Raw genomic sequence first — 21349 nt, forward strand, 5'->3', positions numbered from 1 at the left:
TTCTTTTTTTTTTTTTTTGAGATGGAGTCTTGCTCTGGCGCCCAGGATAGAGTGCAGTAGCATAATCTCAGCTCACTGTAACCTCTGCCCCCCAGGCTTAAGCAATTCTCCTGCCTCAGCCTCCCAAGTAGCTGGGATTACAGGTGCCCACCATCACGCCCAGCTAATTTTTATATTTTTAGTAGAGACGGGGTTTCACCATTTGGCCAGGCTGGTCTCAAACTCTTGGCCTCAAGTGATCTGCCCTCCTCAACCTCCCAAAGTGCTGGGATTACAGGCATGAGCCACTGCACCCATCTGATCCAGCCCTTCTTCACTCTCTCTGATGCTGACTCTCCTGTCTCCTTCTTTCACTTATAAGAACCCTTATGATCACATTGGGCCCAGCCAGGAAATCCAAGATAATCTCCTTATCTCAGATTCAGCTGATTAGCAACCTTAACTACATCTGTATCTCTAATGTCCTTTGCTATGTAACACAATGTATTCACAGGTTCCAGGGTTTAGTACCTGGACACCTTTGGGGGTTCATTATTTTGTCTACTATAGATATCTCTTCAGGATCTGACACTACCATCTCCATCTGCACAGTAGATGAGTGCCATACTATGCAAGGATTCTTAGATGGACTATGTTACATTTTTGATTCCTTGAACATATCCAGTCAAACCACGGTGACATCAGAGCAAAAATTACCCAGCAGTGAGCAGCACCTGGGACATTCACTGGACCTTTCAGGCCCCATATCGTCCCCAGGTAGCAGGTGCCATTAAAGGATGGTATCGATTCTTGAAAAAGGAAAAGCTGGAATGGATGATTGGAAAACCAAACTTCAGCTCCCAGCAGCACATACACTTAAGACCAACAGTTTAGGCCGGGTGTGGTGGCTCACACCTGTAATCGCAGCACTTTGGGAGGCAGAGGTGGATGGATCACCTGAAATCAGGAGTTCGAGACCAGCCTGGCCAACATGGTGCCACCCCATTTCTACTAAAAATACAAAAATTAGCCGGGTGTGGTGGTGCACACCTGTAATCCCAGCTACTCAGGAGGCTGAGACAGGAAAATCACTGGAACCTGCAAGGCGGAGGTTGCAGTGAGCCGAGATTGTGCCATTGCACTCCAGCCTGGGCGACAAGAGCGAAACTCCACACCTCCCAAAACAAAAGACCCACAGTTTGTTTCTGAATGTGGCAATTCCCAAAAAGATACCTCCTATCTAAATAAAATGTTGAGAAGGAGGGGACAAGGCCCAGAATGGTTGTAAGAGACTTGAAGCACACAATTAACCATTTTCACTCTACCTTTTCCCATCCACATCTACCCGTGGGAGACTGGGCTCCTGGAACTTGCAAGTAACAAAGAAGATCTGGAGAGGGAGGTTGGCTACTCTAACCTCGTGGTCCTTTTGTCGTACTCTCCTTCCCAGCTATGCTTGCTGGATTTGGGCAACTATGAACACTGATGATAATAATCAATGAATACAAGGTGACAACTCCTAAGGTGGTCCTAGTATAGTCCTGTGTGACCAGCGTTCTTTCTCTATGCCCCAAGCACTCCCATGGTAGACTAAGCCACTCCCATCTTCCTCTGTCTCCATTCATATTTTGATGTTGCATCCTGTCCTGGGCTGGAGCAAACCTAATGGGATGCGGTGGTCTAGCAATGGTATTTTCCTTTATGCAAAGCTAACTGATTTATATTAGATTAGGTTAAACCTAACAATCTTGGCCACCTGGGTGGTACTCTGGATTCAATTAACTCAAAGGAATGCATCCCTAATGAGGCTAAGCCAGGCAACTTGACAAAGCAGAGGGATTCAAGTGCTGTGGGCAGAGATTTGTGGGGCTAGATAGGCCTTCCTATTATTTCTAAACCCCACCAAGTGGGTCTTCTTCTGTTGCAACAAGGTATAAGGCCAGCCCCTGAAGAAGTTGTAGAGAAGGCTCCCTTGGGGGTTCCCCTCCGTAAACCTAGCCCAGGGCTGAGTCATTATTCTCTTGGTAATGAGAGGGATGGCCTCAGATGTACAGATTCTACCACCAACATTTCCACCTGGAAGCCTGACCCATGCTGCAGTGCAAACTGATTCTAGGTGCTGCACTATTCATTCCAATTGTCTGAACTGTGTGTCGGTCTTTTCCTGACCAAGGCACAGACTACGTCTGTCCCACCCCAAAGGGAGAATACAGAATAAGAGGAGCCCCACAGCAGAGTCCTGGCAGCTCAGCAGTGGCAGGGGCAGACAGGGCAGGGAGGTTTGAACAGATGCTCTTGCAGGAGGCTGGGAAGAACCATGAGGTGGCAAATTCCCAGCCGTGATAGTTACCAGAGCAGGGTAAATCTACCCATGCCATCAAGGGCAAAGCTGAGCCTCAGAAAGGAAAAAGAATGCAATACAGCAGATTTCAGGGGAGTTGGGGTTGGGAGACAAACAAGAAAACTGGTCTAAAAAGCTGGAACCCAGAGTTTTTTTTTTTTTTTAGATGGAGTTTCGCGTTTTGCTCTTTCTGCCCAGGCTGGAGTGCAATGGTGCGATCTCGGCTCACTGCAACCTCTGCCTCCTGGGTTCAAGTGATTCTCCTGCCTCAGCCTCCCGAGTAGCTGGGATTACAGGAGCGCACCACCAAGCCCAGCTAAGTTTATATTTTTAGTAGAGATGGGGTTTCACCACGTTGGCCAGGCTGGTCTCAAACACCTGACCTCAAGTGATCTACCAGTCTCGGCCTCCTAAAGTGCTGGGATTAGAGGCTTAAGCCACTGCGCTTGGCCGAGCTCTTTTTCCTAACCCAGAGAAGTCAGGAAAGAGATGGGACTCAGAATGGCTTATTTATTTATTTTGAGACAGGGTTTTGTTCTCTCACCCGGGCTGGAGTACAGTGTTGCTATCCTAGGTCCTTGCAGCCTTGAACTCCTGGGCTCAAGCTATCCTACCACCTCAGCCTCCTGAGTAGCTGGGACTACAGGCTTGTGCCACCGTGTCCACCTACTTAAAAAAATATGTTTGTAGGCCAGGCGCAGTGGCTCAAACCTGTAATCCCAGCACCTTGGGAGGCCGAGATGGGCGGATCACAAGGTCAAGAGTTCGAGACCATCCTGGCTAACACGGTGAAATCCCATCTCTACTAAAAAATACAAAAAATCTAGCCGGGCGAGGTGGCGGGCACCTGTAGTCCCAGCTACTCGGGAGGCTGAGGCAGGAGAATGGCGTAAACCCGGGAGGCGGAGCTTGCAGTGAGCTGAGATCTGGCCACTGCACTCCAGTCTGGGCGACAGAGCGAGACTCTGTCTCAAAAAAAAAAAAAATGTTTGTAGAGATGGGTCTCACTATGTTGACCAGGCTGGTGTTGAATTTCTGGGCTCAAGTGATCTTCCCGCTTCAGCCTCCCAGTGCTGGGATTACAGGCATGAGCCACTGTGCCTGGCTGTTGGAATGGCTTTAAATACTATTTTTACCCTCCAGGAATCCTGGCCTTGCTCAGAGAATCCTTGTTTTCTGGATATTATCTGGGGATGAAACTATACCTCCTTAAGCAAACACCTACTCATCTGCCTTTTCTTCCCTCCCCCTTGCTCAGATGGCTGTTGTGGCTGGTTTGCTACTTGTATGAAGCCAAAATTCTAACCCAGTACCAAGCCATCACTTGAAATGAGGCTCCAGAAACTCTCCAAACAGCTGTCTGCTGTGCACTAAGGATGGCCTGGGGGAGGAAGCCTCTGATAAAAGCATTTAGTTAAAGACTAAGCCCCCTAGCCTGTGAGAGCATCTGCAGGCTTCTCCTAAGCCAGAGCCCACGCCATGCCCAAGGGGACAGGCTCCTCATGGGGAAGAGAGACGTTTTCTGGTTGTAATGTTTCAACAGAACAGAGTGAAACGCTCTGAGGAAGAATCAGGGCTGGTGGTGTTACCCCCAGGAAGGGGGAGAACAGAGGTCTATGATGACTCAGAATGACTTATTTATTTAGTGAAAGGTTTTGTTCTGTCACCCAGGCTGGAGTACAGTGGTGCAATCCTAGCTCACTGTGGCCTTGAACTCCTGGGCTCAAGCTATCCTCTTGCTTCTGCCTCCCTAGTAGCTGGTACTGGAGGTTTGTGCCACCATGCCCATCCAATTAAAAAAAATTTGCCGGGCATGGTGGCTCACACCTGTAATCCGAGCACCTTGGGAGGCTGAGGTGGGTGGATCATGAGGTCAGGAGTTCGAGACCAGCCTGGCCAACATAGTGAAACCTCATCTCTACTAAAAATACAAAAAATTAGCGGCATCTGTGGCGGGCATCTGTAGCAGCCATCTGTAATCCCAGCTACTCGGGATGCTGAGGCAGGAGAATAGCTTGAAATCGGGAGGCAGAGATTGCAATGAGCTGAGATCACGCCACTGCACTCCAGCCTGGGCGACAGTGCAAGACTCTGTCTCAAAAAAAAAAAAAAAAATTCGTAGAGTTGGGGTCTCACTATGTTGACCAGGCTGGTCTTAAACTCCTGGGCCTCTCATGCGGAAGAGAGAAAAGTTTTCTAGTTGTAATGTTCCAACAGAACAGGGTAAAACGTTCTGAGGGAGAGTCACAACTGGTGGTGTTGCCCTCAGGATGGGGGAAAACAGAGAAGGCCTATGATGACTCCATCCTTGACACTGGGGCTTGAGGGTTGAGAGTGGGTCCCATAGCCAGCACCAGGCAGGTTCCTGGGGAACTACTGAGCTTAGGATAATGATACTTTGTTTCCAGCTCCATTTTTGCCTATGTCTTCTTCTGGATGAAATTGACATCTGTCTAATTCTCCTCCACTTGGATTCCTGGAGTCCAAAGCAGTTCTGTGAGACCCCTAGGCTTGGGCTTGATCTTGCTCCTTCATATTACAACTGGCTTCCTGCCTAACTCTGCACTAACCTGGGTTTGCAATTACTTAGACTTTCCCTGGGCAGAATGTAGGAGTCATATAGGAAAATGGCTGTTCACTTTACAAGAGACACATATTAATACTAAGTCCCAGAATTGTTTTGACAGTTAGGAAAACAAACACCACTCACACCTGTATTCCCAGCACTTTGGGAGGCCAAAGTGGGTGGATCACCTGAGGTCAAGAGTTGGAGACCAGTCTGGCCAACATGGTGAAACCCCGTCTCTACAAAAATACAAAAAAATTAGCTGGGCATGGTGGTGGATGCCTGTAATTCCAGCTACTCAGGAGGCTGAGGCAGGAGAATCGCTTGAACCCAGGAGGCAGAGGTTGCAGTGAGCCGAGATCACGCCATTGCACTCCAACCTGGGCAACGGAGCAAGACTCCGTCTCAAAAAAAAAAGAAAACCAACAACCATACTTAATGCTAAGATGTCATCAATTGTAAGATGCAGCATGCAGCTTTATTTTATATATCATCATGAAAGGAAAATGTCATCACTGCTTCTCTCTCTTTTTTTTTTTTTAGACAGCAAGTCTTGCTTTGTCGTCCAGGCTGGAGTGCAGTGGCATGATCTTGGCTCACTGCAGCCTTGACCTTCTGGGCTCAAGCAATCCTTCCACCTCAGCCTCCTGAATAGGTGGGACTACAGGCATGCACCACCATGCCCAGCTCATTTTTAAAATAATTTTTTTTTTTTTGAGATGGAGTCTCACTCTGTTGCCCAGGCTGGAGTGCAGTGGCTCGATCTTGGCTCATCACAATCTGTGCATCCCAGGTTCAAGTGATTCTCCTGCCTCAGCCTCCCCAGTAGCTGGGATTACAGGTGCATGCCACCACATCCAGTTAATTTTTTTTTTTTTTTGTATTTTTAGCAGAGACAGTTTTCGCCATATTGGCCAGGTTGGTCTCCAACTCCTGACCCGCCTTGGCCTCCAAAGTGCTGAGATTACAGGCATGAGACATAGCACCTGACCTAAAACACATTTTTGTGGAGACGGGGTCCCGCTATGTTGCCCAGGCTGGTCTTGAACCCCTGGGATCAAGTGATCCTCCCGCTTCAGCCTCTCAAAGAGCTGAGATTATAGGAGTGAGCCACCATGCTCAGCTCATAGTTTTTAATGTATTCTGAGTTGAGCAGCTATCACCAAGGTCTAATTTTAGAACAGTTTCACTCTCCCCTCCTCAAAGAAATCCTGTTAGTGGTCACTTTCCATTCCTCCCTTCCCTTGATCCCTAGCAACAACTAACCTACTTTCTTTTTCTTTCCTTTCCTTTTCTTTTTTCTTTCTCTTCTGATACCCTTGGTAACTAATCTACTTTCTGTCTGTCTGTATAGATTTACCTATCTTGGACATTTCATATAAATGATATAAGTAGCTTTTTATGACTAGCTTCTTTCATTTAGCGTAATGTTTTCAAGGTTCATTCTTGTCATAGATATATCAGCTTCTCATTTCTTTTCATTACGAAATAATATTTCATTGTATGGATATACCACATTTTGTGTATTCATTTATCAGTTGATGGATATTTTAGGGTTGTTTCTACTTGTTGGCTACTATAAATGATGCTGCTGTAAACATTCCTGTATCAGTTTTTGCATGGGCATATATTTTTGTTTCTGTGGGTATATACCTATGCATGGAATTGCTGGGTTATATGGTAGCTCTACGTTTAACTTTCTGAAGCACCGACAAAATGTTTTGCAAGTAGCAGTACCATTTTACTTTCCTACCAGCAAGGCATGAGGGTTTCAATTTCTGCACATTCTCATCAACACTTCTTTATGCCTGTCTTTTTGATTGCAGCCATCCTAGTGAGTGTGGAGTGGTGCCTCATTTTGCTTTGATTTGCATTTCTCTGATGGCTCATCATGGGGAGAATTACCATTGCTTCCAGTCACTTAGACATTTTATTTTATTGAAAGAGCCTTTTTAGATTTATTTAGACATTGTTTTATCCATTGTATGTTACTCTTATGCATAAGTAACAATGAAAATACATGCAACTTTTCACCTAATGCTTTTATTGATTGATTGATTGATTGAGACAGTCTTACTCTGTCACCCAGGCTGGAGTGCACTGGCACCATCTCGGCTCACTGCAACCTCTGCCTCCCTGGTTCAAGTGATTCTCCTGCCTCAGCCTCCCGAGTAGCTGGGATTATATGCACCTGCCACCATGCTTGGCTAATTTTTGTGTTTTTAGTAGAGACAGGGTTTCACTATGTTGACCAGGCTAGTCTCAAACTCCTGACCTCAAGTGATCCGCCCACCTCAGCCTCCCAAAGTGCTGGGATTATAGGCTTGAACCACCATGCCTGGCCTATTTCTTTATTTTAATTAAAACATTAAAAAATTATTTTGTAGAGGCAGGGGTCTCATTATGTTGGCCTAGCTGGTCTTGAATTCCTGGCCTCAAGCAATCCTCCGGCCTCAGCCTTCCAAAGTCCTGGGATTACAGGCATTAGCCACCCTATCCACTCATCAGTAGCTGCTTTGTTTTTGAGATGTAGTCTCACTCTTGTCGCCCAGTCTGCAGTGCAATGGCACAATCTCTGCTCACTGCAACCTCCACCTCCCAGGTTCAAGTGATTCTCCTGCCTCAGCCTCCCGAGTAGCTGGGATTACAGGCGCCTGCCACCACGCTCAGCTAATTTTTGTATTTTTAGTAGAGATGGGGTTTCACCATGTTGGCCAGGCTAGTCTCAAACTCCTGATCTCAGGTGATCCGCCCACTTCAGCCTCCCAAAGTGCTGGGATTACTGGTATGATGTAAGCCACCGCGCCCAGCTAGCAGCTGCTTTTAATCACTGCCTAGATTCATTATTTCATTAGAGAATGCAATATTGTGATATTCCAATTCCACCATTCCTTCTTTATTTTGATATTCTAATGCCACCATTCTTTCTTTATTTTTGGATGTATTTATTTATTTTTAGAGATGAAGTCTTACTATGTTGTCCAGGCTGGACTCAAACTCCTGGGTACAGGGGATTCTTCCACCTCAGCCTCCTGAGTAGTTAGGACTACAAGTGTGCACCAGCATGTTTGGTTTCTTCTTTATTTATTAGTGGGAATATTTCTTTTTTTTTTTATTCTTTTTTTTGTATTAGCAGAAATATTTCTTTTCTTTTTTTTTTTTTTTTGAGATGGAGTCTGGCTCTGTCGCCCAGGCTGGAGTGCGGTGGCCGGATCTCAGCTCACTGCAAGCTCCGCCTCCCAGGTTCACGCCATTCTCCTGCCTCCGCCTCCCAAGTAGCTGGGACTACAGGCGCCCGCCTCGTTGCCCGGCTAGTTTTTTGTATTCTTTAGTAGAGACGGGGTTTCACTGTATTAGCCAGGATGGTCTCGATCTCCTGACCTTGTGATCCGCCCGTCTCGGCCTCCCAAAGTGCTGGGATTACAGGCTTGAGCCACCGCGCCCGGCAGAAATATTTCTATAATAAAAACTTTTCCTGGCCGGGCACAGTGGCTTATGCCTGTAATCCCAGTGCTTTGGGAGGCCAAGGCAGGAGGATCACTTGGGTCCCGGAGTTTGAGAGCAGCCTGGGCAACACAGTAAGACCTTGTCCCTACAGAAAGCTTTTAAAAATTATCCATGTGTCCTTTTTCGCAACGGGTTTGCCACCAGAACAGAGGTGTCGTGAAAACTACCCCTAAAAGCCAAAATGGGAAAGGAAAAGACTCATATCAACATTGTCGTCATTGGACACGTAGATTCGGGCAAGTCCACCACTACTGGCCATCTGATCTACAAATGCGGTGGCATCGACAAAAGAACCATTGAAAAATTTGAGAAGGAGGCTGCTGAGATGGAAAAGGGGGCTCCTTCAAGTATGCCTGGGTCTTGGATAAACTGAAAGCTGAGCGGGAACGTGGTATCACCATTGATATCTCCTTGTGGAAATTTGAGACCAGCAAGTATTATGTGACTATCATTGATGCCCCAGGACACAGAGACTTCATCAAAAACATGATTACAGGGACATCTCAGGCTGACTGTGCTGTCCTGATTGTTGCTGCTGGTGTTGGTGAATTTGAAGCTGGTATCTCCAAGAATGGGCAGACCTGAGAGCATGCTCTTCTGGCTTACACACTGGGTGTGAAACAACTCATTGTTGGTGTTAACAAAATGGATTCCACTGAGCTACCCTACAGCCAGAAGAGATATGAGGAAATTGTTAAGGAAGTCAGCACTTACATTAAGAAAATTGGCTACAACCCCGACACAGTAGCATTTGTGCCAATTTCTGGTTGGAATGGTGACAACATGCTGGAGCCAAGTGCTAACATGCCTTGGTTCAAGGGATGGAAGGTCACCCGTAAGGATGGCAATGCCAGTGGAACCACGCTGCTTGAGGCTCTGGACTGCATCCTACCACCAACTCGTCCAACTGACAAGCCCTTGCGCCTGCCTCTCCAGGATGTCTACAAAATTGGTGGTATTGGTACTGTTCCTGTTGGCCGAGTGGAGACTGGTGTTCTCAAACCCGGTATGGTGGTCACCTTTGCTCCAGTCAACGTAACAACTGAAGTAAAATCTGTCGAAATGCACCATGAAGCTTTGAGTGAAGCTCTTCCTGGGAACAATGTGGGCTTTAATGTCAAGAATGTGTCTGTCAAGGATGTTCGTCGTGGCAACGTTGCTGGTGACAGCAAAAACGACCCACCAATGGAAGCAGCTGGCTTCACTGCTCAGGTGATTATCCTGAACCATCCAGGCCAAATAAGTGCTGGCTATGCCCCTGTGTTGGATTGCCACACGGCTCACATTGCAGGCAAGTTTGCTGAGCTGAAGGAAAAGATTGATCGCCGTTCTGGTAAAAAACTGGAAGATGGCCCTAAATTCTTGAAGTCTGGTGATGCTGCCATTGTTGATATGGTTCCTGGCAAGCCTATGTGTGTTGAGAGCTTCTCAGACTATCCACCTTTGGGTCGCTTTGCTGTTCGTGATGTGAGGCAGACAGTTGCGGTGGGTGTCATCAAAGCAGTGGACAAGAAGGCTGCTGGAGCTGGCAAGGTCACCAAGTCTGCCCAGAAAGCTCAGAAGGCTAAATGAATATTATCCCCAATACCTGCCACCCCACTCTTAATCAGTGGTGGAAGAACGGTCTCAGAACTGTTTGTTTCAATTGGCCATTTAAGTTTAGTAGTAAAAGATGGGTTAATGATAACAATGTATCGTAAAACCTTCAGAAGGAAAGGAGAATGTTTTGTGGACCACTTTGGTTTTCTTTTTTGCGTGTGGCAGTTTTAAGTTATTAGTTTTTAAAATCAGTACTTTTTAATGGAAACAACTTGACCAAAAATTTGTCACAGAATTTGAGACCCATTAAAAAAGTTTAATGGAAAAAAAAAAAAATTGGCCGGGCGCGGTGGCTCAAGCCTGTAATCCCAGCACTTTGGGAGGCCGAGACGGGCGGATCACGAGGTCAGGAGATCGAGACCATCCTGGCTAACACAGTGAAACCCCGTCTCTACTAAAAATACAAAAACTAGCCGGGCGAGGTGGCGGGCGCCTGTAGTCCCAGCTACTCGGGAGGCTGAGGCAGGAGAATGGCGTAAACCCAGGAGGCGGAGCTTGCAGTGAGCTGAGATCGGCCACTGCACTCCAGTCTGGGCGACAGAGCGAGACTCCGCTTCAAAAAAAAAAAAAAAAAAAAAAAAAAATTATCCATGTGTGGTGGCACACACCTATAGTCCTAGCTACTTGGGAGGTGGAGAGGGGAGGATCCCTTGAGCCCAGGAGTTGGGGGGTGCAGTGAGCTATGACTGCACCGCTGTACTCCAGACTGGGTGACAGAGCAAGACCCTGTCTCCAAAACACACACAGACACACATAGACACACACACACACACGCACCCCTTTTCCTCATTGATAAATAGTTTGGATGTGCCCTTCCAATCTCATGTTGAAATGAAATCCTTACTGTTGGAGGTGGGGCTACTGGAAGGTGTTTGGATTATGGGGGCATATCTCTCATGAATGGTTTAGCGCCATCCCGTTGGTGCTCCTGAGTAGCTGGCATTACAGATGTGTGCCACCACGTCCAGCTAATTTTTGTATTTTTAGTAGAGATGGGGTTTTGCCATGTCAACCAGGCTGGTCTCGAACTCCTGACCTCAGGTGATCCACCCACCTTGGCCTCCCAAAGTGCTGGGACTACAGGCATAAACTGCCATTCCTGGCCTGAATTAAGCTGACTTTTAGCCATAACACTAAAAAAATCCTTTAAAATCTCTTATATTACCCAACTTTAGCCATGCTGAACAGCCAATATTTCTGGCTTTTTGGACTTTACCAAAGGTAACCTCCCAGGTGCTCAGAGAAAGGAAAATTCAAGACAGTTTATGGAGTAGAAGAGAATCAACAAATGGTAAAGGTCGTGCAGATATTAAATCAGACTCATTCCTTAAGCCAGGAATTGAACCCTGGATGCCATTGTGAAAAGAGAAAGCTGTAGCTAATGAGCTACAGCAATAGGCAGTCACCACTGCTCTTCCCACAAGGATCCTAGAAGCAGCCAATTTTGAGCTTGCAATGGCTTTTAAATGCTCAAGACAAGTTTTAGGGGTAACTGTGACATGAAATCCAAAATTCCTGTCTTCTGAATGGTGAAGACCAAGAGAAAGTACTGCCACATGGTTACAAGGTCAAGCTCCCAAGGACATAAAACAAGATGGAGCCCTCATCCAGTCTTTTGTTTTGTTTTTTAATTTCAGGGACCTGTAGCAAAGTTTGTTACTGGCCAGTTTGCTGGGCTGGCTTGAACAGTGGGCTTATGGGGTCCTAAGCCCATATTCTATCCTAAAGTACTCCTCTTTATGACTGAATGATACAGAAAGATACATTTATAGCACAAAGTATACCAGATTTGCTGTGGCTTAAGACCAGCCTCAAAAATCCCTTTTCCCATTAATTAAAACCTTACAGAGGAGATAAACATGATTTTTACCGTGCATTCAACCAGTTTGCATAGCAAGAGAGAGACAAAAAGCCTGACTGGTAAGAAATTCTTACCCTTTGGGCACATGCCAGGCTTCTGGGTTCCCTTTCCCTGAGCAGTTCCCTGCTCGCCACACCATAGCCCTGGAGGCCAAGCCACAACACAAAAGAAAATCATCTTTTTCTGTTTCATGGAACCATAGGCAAAATCCTCTCAGTTCTTTTTTTTTTTTTTGAGACGGAGTCTCGCTCTGTCGCCCAGGCTGGAGTGCAGTGGCCGGATCTCAGCTCACTGCAAGCTCCGCCTCCCGGGTTTACGCCATTCTCTCGCCTCAGCCTCCCGAGTAGCTGGGACTACAGGCGCCCGCCATCTCGCCCGGCTAATTTTTTGTATTTTTTTTAGTAGAGACGGGGTTTCACCGTGTTAGCCAGGATGGTCTCGATCTCCTGACCTCGTGATCCGCCCGTCTCGGCCTCCCAAAGTGCTGGGATTACAGGCTTGAGCCACCGCGCCCGGCCAATCCTCTCAGTTCTTTAAGATGCTGCCCAAGAGGTTTACTTGAGGTAACCAAATTAACATTTTCCATTCTGGCCAGAGCAGAACACATGCGATAAAACATAGACATTAGCCACTCCACTTAGCTTGCAATATTGACCTGGCAAGGCTCAAACTTACCCTTGGTTGCGCCCTGTGAACTCTGATAGACTCAGGGTGGGGTGGAATGATCTTCTGACCAGGAGATTTAACATGTGGTCTCTGGGCAAGATGAAAGAGCAGACAGCTGCCCTGAGTAACAGAAAAGGTAGGAAAGAGAAAGGAGAGAAAGGGAGGAAGACATTTCCTGTGACAGGGTGGTTGGCAGGGTGGGGAAGGCAAGGAGCTCAGGGAGGCCAGAGAAAAAACCATCCATTGCAGCCACACTGAATCAAAAGTCCAGGCAGTTCCTTGTTGGTAGTGAAGGGATCTTTCCCAGCAGTCCCATCAGCTCTCAAGTTTCCCTCTTTAGGGAGAAAAAAGCTCCCCATGTCCAGTGATCCTGTACATGCCTAATCCTGTCACTCACAGCCATCAGTAAAGAGTGCAAGACAGATTAATGCAAAGAGACTAAGGGTGAACATCCCATAATGCCAAATCCATTTTTTATTTTTTTTATTTTTTTGAGACAGAGTCTCGCTCTGTCGCCAGGCTGGGGTGCAGTGGCGCAATCTTGGCTCACTGCAACCTCCACCTTCGGGGTTCAAGCGATTCTTCTGCCTCAGCCTCCTGAGTAGCTGGGACTACAGGCGCGCACTACCACACCCAGCTAATTTTTTGTATTTTTAGTAGATACAGGGTTTCACCATGTTAGCCAGGATGGTCTCGATCTCTTGACCTTGTGATTCACCCACCTCAGCCCCCCAAACTGCTGGGATTACAGGCATGAGCCACTGCGCCTGGCCACCAAATCCATTTTTAACCAAGAGGGACTTTACTGAAAGGGGTCTCTAACCCCCTAAATCTTAGGAAGGACTCTAACCTTCCTAAGTTGGGCTTCAAATACAAGTTTGGTCAAGCATCTTTGCCTTGTTATTAAGAGGGACCTTTACCCTCTCTGTTTTAGGAAGGACTCTAACCCAATCCCATCCTTTAACTGGGTAAAATGTATCCCACCACTTACCCAAGGTCGGTCAATTGGTGCTGCAGTCTACTTCCTTTGGGTCGGGGGTCTCCTCATTATAGTGCCTTTGTGATTCCACAGGAAAATGTTATCGGAAAGTGATCCTGATCTAGACCCCAAGAGAGCGTTCTTGGACCTTGTGCAAGAAAGAATTTGGGGCAAGTTCATAGAGTAAAATGAAAGAAAGTTTATTAAGAAAGTAAAGGAATAGGCTGGTCTGCCTATGGAGTAGCCAGTCTTTATTTCTTTTCTTTCTTAATAAACTTGCTTTCACTTAAAAAAAAAAAATAAGTAAAGGAATAAAGAATAGCCACTCCACAGGCAGAGCAGCAGCTTGCGTTGCTTGACTGATAATACTTATAGTTACTTTTTGATTATCTGCTAAACAAAGGACATATTCATGAGTTTTTCAGGAAAGAGGTGGACAGTTCCTGGAACTGAGGGTTCCTCCCTCTTTTATTTTTTTTATTTTTTATTTATTTATTTTTTTGAGGTGGAGTCTCGCTCTGTTGCCTGGGCTGGAGTGCAGTGGCCAGATCTCAGCTCACTGCAAGCTCCGCCTTCCGGGTTCACGCCATTCTCCTGCCTCAGCCTCCCGAGTAGCTGGGACTACAGGCGCCCGCCACCTCGCCAGGCTAGTTTTTTGTGTTTTTTAGTAGAGAGGGGGTTTCACCGTGTTAGCCAGGATGGTCTCGATCTCCTGACCTTGTGATCCGCTCGTCTCGGCCTCCCAAAGTGTTGGGATTACAGGCTTGAGCCACCGCGCCCGGCCCCTCCCTCTTTTAAACCATATAAGGTAACTTCCTGATGTTGCCATGGCATCTGTAAACTGTCATGGCACTGGTGGGAGTGTCTTTTAGCATGTTAATACATTATAATTAGTGTATAATGAGCAATGAAGACAACCAAAAGTCACTTTTGCTGCCATCTTGGTTTTGGCTGGCTTTTTTACTGCATCCTGTTTTATCAGCAACGTCTTCGTGACCTGTGTCTTGTGCTGACCTCCTATCTCATCCTGTGACTAAGAATGCCCTAACCTCCTGGGAATGCAACCCAGTTGGTCTCAGCCTTATGTTATCAAGTCCTTATTCAAGATGGAGTCGTTCTGGTTCAAACACTTCTGATAGTTAGATGGAGGAAAGGATTCATGAGACTCCATGCAGTACACTTATGTTAGCAGTAATAATGACAAAGGATGCAATACAGCAGCAGAAAGAGCGAAGGCAAACATCAAGGGCGTCCGTGACATCCAGGCACAGCTTCCACACCCTTTCTGAGTCACCAGATGTGCTTTCTTTTGGGATCAGAAACCACTAAGATATGTGCAAGATATCTTGGTTTTGCAGACAAACATGATGACAGTAAACTCCAGTTGTGCTGTTCCAAGACAAAAAGGCCAGGGAATGCAGGGCAATGATGACAAACAGAGACCTCAGCCTTAGGCTGGGCAAGAATAGTTCACTTAATTTCTTCATTCACTGAATGCCTACTATGTTCCAGGCCTGGTGTTGGTATGGGGGAAATAGAATGAACAAAATAAGTGAGGTCTCTACTCTCGTGATGCTTACATTCTTCAGGGAGTAAGAGGTGGTGATGATAGTGGCAGGAGGCAGGCAAATGCCTAGGCAGATAGGGGAGGGTCCCCAGTGAAACCCCACCTTCAAGCTGAAGACAGTTTAAAATCTAGCTATAAGTCTCCAACTGAATTGAGAACCTGTCTTCCCATTTGGTGCACTTTCCACTGATTGATCCCTACCTTTCACCTATTTTACATATGCCAACCCTTTCCTAATTGGTTTTCTACACTGCCGTGCCCACCTCTGAGTGGTGCCTTTGCTTTAGCTTTTCTTTTCTTTTTTTTTGAGACGGAGTCTCGCTCTGTCACCCAGGCTGGAGTGCTGTTGCCGGATCTCAGCTCACTGCAAGCTCCGCCTCCCGGGTTCACGCCATTCTCCTGTCTCAGCCTCCCGGGTAGCTGGGACTACAGGCGCCGCCACGTCGCCCAGCTAGTTTTTTGTGGTTTTTAGTAGAGACGGGGTTTCACCGTGTTAGCCAGGATGGTCTCGATCTCCTGACCTCGTGATCTGCCCGTCTCGGCCTCCCAAAGTGCTGGGATTACAGGCTTGAGCCACCGCGCCTGGCCCTTTAGCTTTTCTTTACATACTCACAAACCAATCAGCACACACTCCCCTATTCTGAGCCATAAAAGCCCCAGACTCAGCCACACTGACAGAAAGAAACCACCCCACTGAGGGGATGTGGAGACCACTCTCCACATCCCCTCTTCCCTGAGAGCTGCTCCATTGCTCAATAAAATTGTTCTCTGCCTATCCTCACCCTTCAATTGTCAGCATATCCTCATTCTTCTTGGATGCAGGACAAGAGCTCAGGAACCACAGGTGGGCTGAGTTGTTGAGGCACCTCCAGTGACAGGCCTGGGACCGAGTGAGGCCTGGGCATGGCGGTGTCACTAGCGGTGGAAGACCCCGGTTGGCAAAGTGATTGAGAAAAATCCTGCATCAGTGAGGCAACTGTAGGGGTGAAGGGAAACTTCCCCTTTGCCTTTTGAAGGTTTGCTGAAAAAGAAACTCACAAAAGGCAGATTAATGGAAGACAAAGGCATACCAATTTTATTAACATGTACATGGGGAGAACCACAGAGTGATTATCTACCCTGCAATGGGATTCAGAAGCTTATACATCATGCTGGCAAAACAGATTAGGGGGTCAGAGTAGAGGAATTCTGTTGAGGGACAGTAAAGGATTACTAGGGAGAATGAATGGGTTCGGGAACAGAGATTCACTTGTAAATAGTTCTCTTTGTCAGTGAAAGGGTCTGTTCAGGTATGGTTACATTCTTGGTCTTACAGGGAGGGGAAATAAAAACAATTGTTCTTTTTGGTGGGTCTGGATCTTAGGCAGATAAAGGAGATAGTGTGGTGGGGGGAGATGGTCAGAGAGACAACAAGCTTTCTTCAGTTCAGTATGTCAAAGTACCATATTTTGGGGTATCAGCTTCTGAGCCTCAATGACCTGAAGTGAAACCACCTTTGCAAAATTATGACAGTGTGAGAAATCTGACATGGCTGACTCCATCTTGCCTCTAGCCTCCCAGGTTGGCTGTCTTTGCTCATTCCTGGGCACGGGCTGTGCTAACTTTGGGAGAAATTTAGTTTATAGTCTAAATGATAATAACCCTCCCCCAAAACTAAACTCTTCTTGTAAAACTAATGAAAAGCCATCAAGTTAGGAGGATGAGAGGGGCTTGAATTCTAAATAATTACCAGCCATGGTTCCAGAGGTCATAAGATTTGCAACTTTCCCAATTACTCTTGCAGATAACCTGGCTATTGTAGAACCTAAGATTGGCCTCTTTTTAGATGTCTTTTCAGGTTTTTGCATTTCTGACAACTGGGTGGCCCCACTTGGACCTGCCAACCAATCCGGTGGCCCCCACCCAGGAACTGACTCAGCACGAGAAGACGGCTTCAATTCCTTATGATTTCATCTCTGACCCAATCAATCAGCATTTGCTCTACTGTAACCCCCTGCCCATTAAACTATCTTTGTAAAACTCCTAAGCTCTAAGCCTTCAGGGAGATTGATTTGCGTAATAACTATCTCCAGTGTGGCATGGCTGGCCTTGGGTCAATTAAACACTGTCTTTACTCAATGCCATGGTCCTCATGAATTGATTTTGTTTGTGCAGTGTGCAGGAGGAACCTGTCAGGTGGTTACAAAAGGATGTGGTAGAGTGGAAGCCAAAAGAAATACAGGTTCCTAGAAGGAGGATGCGTTAGTCTGTTTTGTGTCACTATAGAGGAGTACCTGAGGCTGGGTAATTTATAAAGAAAAGAGGTTTAATTGGCTCACGGTTCTGCAGGCCATAGAGGAAGCATGGTGTTGGCATCTGCTCAGTCTCTGGTGAGGTCTCAGGGAGCTTTTACTCATGGAGAAAGGCAAAGCAGGAGCAAGCCTGTCACATGGCGAGAGAGAAAGCAAGAGCAGGATGGTCTACCCTTTCAAATAACCAGATGTCACATGGACTCAGAGTGAGAACTCATTCATTATCGAGAGGAGGTCGTCAAGCTATTCATGAGGTATCCACCCAATGACCCAAACACCTCCCTCCCACAAGGCCCCACCTCCACCACTGGGGATTACATTTCAACGTGAGATTTGGAGGGAACAAAACATTTAAACCAAATCAGGGCTGGGCGTGGTGGCTCACGCTTGTAATCCCAGCACTTTGGGAGGCCAAGGCGGGCAGATCACGAGGTCAGGAGGTCGAGACCATCCTGGCTAACACGGTGAAACCCTGTCTCTACTAAAAATACAAAAAATTAGCCAGGCGACGTGGCGGGCGCCTGTAGTCCCAGCTACTCGGGAGGCTGAGGCAGGAGAATGGCGTGAACCCGGGAGGCGGAGCTTGCAGTGAGCCGAGATCGCGCCACTGCACTCCAGCCTGGGCCACAGAGCAAGACTCCGTCTCAAAAAAAAAAAAAAAAAAACCTGTTTCTCTGCTGTAGCCTAGTGTCTTGGCCTATTGATTTGCTGTGTGCATCGGGAAACAAACCTATTACATGAACATTTGCCTTTGGCAACACGAAACTCAGTGGAGTATTTACCCCTGGGTGTCCTTCTTGTCACCTTCCTTGATATTCACAAAGTCCTTCCTTTTTCATCCTCCTCCTTGGGCACTGTGGAAGAGGGCACTGGAACATTTGCCCTCTGTGTTAGCTGGAAGCTTTTTTAGCCTCTTTCTGTCTGTAGAAAGTTGGGGACATAGATATTATTTTACATCTTGTCTCCTTCAGTCCAAGTTGGGGGCACTTTGCCGCCTTCCTTCCTTCCTTCCTTTTTTTTTTTTTTTTGGAATTTTGCTCTTGTTGCCCAGGCTAGAGTGCAATGGCAAGATCTTGGCTCAACACAACTCCGCCTCCCGGGTTCAAGCGATTCTTCTGCCTCAGCCTCCCAAGTGGCTGGGACTACAGGTATGTGTGCCACTATGGCTGGCTAATTTTTGTCTTTTTAGTAGAGACGGGGTTTCTTCATGTTGGTCAGGCTGGTCTCAAACTCCCGACCTCAGGTGATCCACCCACCTCGGCCTCCCAAAGTGCTGGAATTACAGGCGTGAGCCACCACGCCTGGCTGAACTGAGTATTTTCTATGTATTTGATTTCAGATAACTTCATGGGCCAAAAGCCATGTCCACAATTCTTTCATCCTTTCCTCTCTAGACTTAATATCAGATACTAAATAATAGGCATATCAGGCTTCTGTGGGACCACACAGTTCATTCTAGGAACGCTTTTGTCTAGCTGAATGGCACCACCTTAATCCTTACATAGATCTTCAAAATACGGTGCGATAATCACACCCTTGATTTAGTCTTTGCCCTAAAGCCATGTGGTAGATTACAAAAATGGCCACAAATTCCTCTGGTTGCTGTATGCACACCCCTTTGCATTGTGATTCTGCCAATTCTCACAATAAAAGGTGGATTTGATTTCTCACGCTTCTAATCTGGGTTTAGCCTGGTGGCTTGCTCTACATAAGCAAAACAATGAAAGGAGAGACTTGAAAAAGCTTTGCCCTCGCTTGTTCATTTTAGAACCTTCTGCCACTTGTGAAGAAGGCTTCTGGAAGATGACAGACCAGATAAAGCAGAGATCAGCAGTTCCAGCTGAGGTTTCTTTAGGCTACTCAGTCTGACAACAGTCAGACATGTGGGTGAGACTCTTTGATTATCCAGCCTCAGCCCAAGCCAAGCCGGTCTAGATGTGAAGAGTTGCCCAGTCAACCTGTACAGAATTGTGAGAAAAATGCATATTTCATGCCATTAGGTTTTGGGGTAGTTTGTTATGCAGCAAAATCTAACGAATACAGGCTGTGTCTTAATGGCAGCATCTGGGTGTTTTTCTTTTCTTTTCTTTTTTTTTGAGACAGAGTCTTGCTCTGCTGCTAGGCTGGAGTCTAGTGGTGCCATCTCAGCTCACCGCAACCTCCACCTCCTGGGTTCAAGGGATTCTCCTGCTTCAGCCTCCTAAGTAGCTGGGACTACAGACATTCACCACTACTCCCAGATAATTTTTGTATTTTTAATAGAGATGGGGTTTCATCATGTTGGCCAGGATGGTCTCGATCTCTTGACCTCGTGATCCACCTGCCTTGGCCTCCCAAAGTGCTGGGATTACAGGCTTGAGCCACCGAACCCAGCTGCATCTGGGTGTTTTTCGAGGCTACAGTTTGATGGCCATGCCTTTCATATGCTAGGAAACAGTTTTAATTTTAATTTAATTTCAATTTTAATTTCAAATTAAACAATTTTAATTTCTGCACTGTCCATATTTCTTCTTGACTGTTTGCAAACTGGCCAGTTATTTTGTAAGCTCATCTCTTTCTTGGGATGTGAGTCTGTAATTTTACCAAAGGTTTTGCCAGGCAGCAGTTAGACCAAGTGTCTTGCTATATAGTAGTTCACCATTTTCCCAACACTCTATGTATCTTTGCTACTTATTGGTTGCTTGTTCTCAAGGCCATTATTGTGTATTTTAGGTTTTCATTTGTTGACCTAAAAGGAAGAAGCTCAGGTAAAATTAATATAAGTAGAGACTGTATTTGGGCCAAGACTGAGGATTGCAACCTGGGAGCATATGTTCAAGTTGTCCCAAATATATGCTCCATTTAGCAACAGTTACAAGTAGGGTTTTTTTGGTTTATTTGTCTTTTTTTTTTTTTTTTGAAACGGGGTCTTGCTCTGTCACCCAGGCTGGAGTGCAGTGGCAGGATCTTGGTTCACTACAGCCTCTGCCTCCCAGGTTCAAGTGATTCTCCTGCCTCAGCCTCCTGAGTAGTTTTTAGTAGAGATGGGGTTTCACCATGTTGGCCAGGCTGGTCTTGAACTTCTGACCTCAAGTGATCTGCCCACCTCGGCCTCCCAAAGTGCTGGAATTATAGGCATGAGCCACCATGCCTGATCTATTTTTTAAAATTATATATATATATATAATGTGATATATATATGTGATATATATATATATATATATATAATTGTTTTGTAGTCTATTTTTAAGAACCAGCATTGAAGATATGTATGTTTTCTGTCAATAATTATCAGAGGGCATTGCACTAGTCTGTTCTCACACTGCTATAAATAAATACCGGAGACTAGGTAATTTACAAAGAAAAGAGGTTTAATTGGCTCATAGTTCTGCAGGCTGTACAGGAAACATGGCAGCATCTGCTCCTAGGGAGGCCTCAGGGAGCTGTTACTCATGGTGGAAGGCAAAACGGGAGCAGGCATCTTACATGGCAGGAGCAGGGGCAGGAGCAAAAGATACAGTGGGGAGGGTCCACACACTTTTAAACAAGCAGATCTTGTGAGAACTCACTCATCATCACAAGAATAGCACTGAGGGGATGGTGCTAAACCATTCATGAAGGATCTACCCCCATGATCCAATCACCTCCCACCAGGCCCAACCTCCAACACTGGGGATTATAATTGGACATAAGATTTGGGTGGGGACACAGAGCCAAATAATATCAGGCATCAACCTCAGAAATCTCAATAGCCAGGTGGATACACTAACTCACTTAGTGGATATGAGCTGTTCTCTTTTGCTCCTCCATACCCCAGTGCTGGCTAACAAATGGCTCTGTCAGCAGAGTATCCCTGGTGGCAGGGGTGCAGGCTATGCATGGGCTTACGCTTGGGCTCCCTTGAACAAGCCTGATCTATCTTCTGCTGCTGCCCCTGAATGTCTGACCTGTCAGTAGCAGAAACCATGGCTAAGCCACTGATATGGTACTGTCTCTTGAGGAGATTAATCTACC

The 21349-nt window shown here is 46.4% G+C and overlaps 1 pseudogene across 1 annotated transcript; it reads left to right on the top strand.

The window, feature by feature from the left end:
- The first annotated feature begins 8502 nt into the window (after window positions 1–8502).
- LOC117067183 lies at window positions 8503–10255 on the top strand (annotated as a pseudogene). The gene has a single exon (XR_004430647.1). The product of XR_004430647.1 is annotated as an elongation factor 1-alpha 1-like (transcript).
- The last annotated feature ends 11094 nt before the right edge of the window (window positions 10256–21349 follow it).

The sequence above is a fragment of the Trachypithecus francoisi genome, unplaced genomic scaffold, assembly GCF_009764315.1.
Source record: "Trachypithecus francoisi isolate TF-2019V2 unplaced genomic scaffold, Tfra_2.0 Lachesis_group20, whole genome shotgun sequence".
Classification (NCBI taxonomy): domain Eukaryota; kingdom Metazoa; phylum Chordata; class Mammalia; order Primates; family Cercopithecidae; genus Trachypithecus; species Trachypithecus francoisi.